We start from the raw sequence: 2812 nt of genomic DNA on the forward strand, positions 1-2812 counted from the left end.
TTTGACTAAATTCATTCAGTGCCTCAGCAGTTGTCTGTTATGAATTATGAACATCTCTGCACATAACTACTAAGCAATTGTTTTGACTCACAAGGAGATAAAGTGCTACACACAACTTAAATGAGACTACTGCAAGTCTTGCAGATCTGAGGTGTGCTGCTGTGGGATGGAAGGTCTGCAGCTGCACCATATTGAAATTGGACGAGTTGTATTTTATTCATCTCTGTTGCATGAGTATACAATTTTTGCTGCAGCAGTTATCGGTCTTGGACTGACACGCCCATTCTGAAACCACACACTTTGTTTTTAACTGTAACTCGTCATGCAATATGGTGCCAAAAGGCATGAATAGCTTCTGTATAGAAAGTCAAACTATGGGCAACAAGTACTGTTATTGGTAAGTTAGCCTATGTTTCTACAGTTGCCCTGAATGGCAACAAAAAAATTATCGATTTTCCGCACTACTGCAAGCCTTTGGCTCAGTTTAAAAAGTTGTAATTGCATACTTGAAGTGTCAGTAAAGGGAGTCAAACACACACACACACACACACACACACACACACACACACACACACACACACACACACCACTGCCACCACCACTACTTAATGTCTTATCCCCTCCACTCATCCACAACCCTACTGCAATGAGCAACCATCTCAGTTGCCGTGCATAGTGGGGTGGGAGGGATACAGATAGCAGGGTATGGAAGGGGGAAGATGCTGCAGTACTGCCTGTGGAGGTGTGAAAGGACACAAAGGTGCTGCTAGATGCAGCATGGGAAGCAGTGCTGGGGGAAAAGCGGGGAGGAGAGACCCAGAAGAGAAAATGAGACCTTCACAGACTGAAATTACTCTTTCCATCATGTCTGCCCAGTCACTTACCATTCCCCACATATCCACTGACTGGACACAAAGGAAAGTCCTCCTCATAACATGTTGATTGCTATTAGACCCAAATGCGGACACAGCAGAGATTCATGCATGATGGCATGTGTTCACCAGTGGCAACACTCTCCGCTATGTTTAGCACATTATATGGTGCAGTACTATGCATTAATTTGTATTTCTTGGTTGAGTTGATGTCAGTGTATAGGAAATCTTGTTCAACATTCTGCACACTTTCTTTTTTTTTTTTCCGCGACTTTACACACCGTCGAAATGTTTACAGTGCTGAGAAGAGTGGAGCATGACCATTTGTGAAAGATGCTATGTAGTCATACCAACTTAGTTGCAGCCACTGTGCAGAATTCTCACTAAGAAACTGTCTGTCTGCCCACCACGAACATGAGGCCAAGACATGACTGTCCCATCCAGTTCTGAGCTTGCTGCCCAACCTTTTGTGCTTGACTTCAGTGACTGCTTCAGTCTGTGCCATCTGGATGCTGCCTCACAATTTGTCAATTGTGCATGTGGGAACTACCTGCAACATATCCATGTTCCAGTAACCTCATTGGCCTCAAACTTCATGTTAGTCATTGTCCCCACTTGGGTCTCTCTATCCCTTTACCTGCATACACACCCCTCCATCGCATGGCCTTGCGATGCTACACCCAGTGGCCCACCATCTTGCCCCTCCCAAATGCCTGCATACTCCCACAGGCACCACTAAAGCATCTTCCCCGACACACCACTATACCTCCTCGCCCACTACTTCTGAGCCCCCCACTGTTGACTTCGCCTGAGATAGTTGCTCACTGAATTGAGACCTACTGTCTGCAGATGGTGGCAAGGTATTCCTCTACATCCAAAGGCCTCTGTTCAACTGCTTGGTCTATTTTTAAATATTCTCATCTACAATACAAAAGGAAATACTACAGCATGTGATGAAAATCTTATCTGCACATGTCAAACTCTTAAAAAACAAAGTTATTGGTGTTTAGTGATATACAATATACGGCTGTATGTAGCATTTGACAAGCTACATTTATTGGCTGAGTCTGAATTGGGTGGAACTGGGTTCTGAAGCTGCATGTTTTTCAGTATTGCATCTTATTGACTGCATTTAATTTAGAGGAACATTGTGACTCAGAAAATAGGAATCTAGAGCAATGTAAAATGGGTGGTTGCTTTAAAAGAGGGGGGGGGGGGGGACCAAACTAAGAGGTCATCAGTCCCTTGTTCCTAAACAAACAATGCCACAAGTGTGAGAATAAAACAGACAAGACATAAAACACAAAACAGAAAGAAAGGAAAGACGAAAAACGAAGGAAAGGCAACGAGCACTAAAAGGAACAAAAGGCCAAGAAAACAACAGAGAGATGCAAGAAACAGTTAGAAGAGAGTAAAAGAAGAAAGCAGATTACAGTGGCCGGCCGACCACGAAAATAAAAAGGAAAAAGCCAGCCACCCTGCAACATTTTAAAAACTCCACCCTAAAAGCAAAAGGGTGGAGGACACTGAGGGACAAAGGACATGTGCTAAAACTCAGATCAAATGATAAAACCCACCCTCACGGATGAAACATAAAACCAAATCAGCTGATGAGGCATTGTCTGCTAAAATCAATGATAACGAGTCCGGCAACCAAAGAAGTCGCAGGGCAGCCAAAGGAGGACAGAGCAGAATAATATGGGTCACTGTCAACCAGGCGCCACACCGACACTCAGGCAGGCCTTCACAGTGCAGGAGGTAGCCGAGGGTCGCCCAGGCATGACCAATGCGGAGCCAGCAGAGAACCACCGAGCCCCTGCGAGAGGCCCTGATCGAAGACTTCCACACATTCATGGTCCCCTTAATGGCTCGCAGTATGTTGTGCATACTGAGATTCTGCCATTCCGTCTCCCAAAGCTGAAAAACCTTGTGGTGTAATA

The sequence above is a fragment of the Schistocerca piceifrons genome, chromosome 7 (assembly GCF_021461385.2).
Source record: "Schistocerca piceifrons isolate TAMUIC-IGC-003096 chromosome 7, iqSchPice1.1, whole genome shotgun sequence".
Classification (NCBI taxonomy): domain Eukaryota; kingdom Metazoa; phylum Arthropoda; class Insecta; order Orthoptera; family Acrididae; genus Schistocerca; species Schistocerca piceifrons.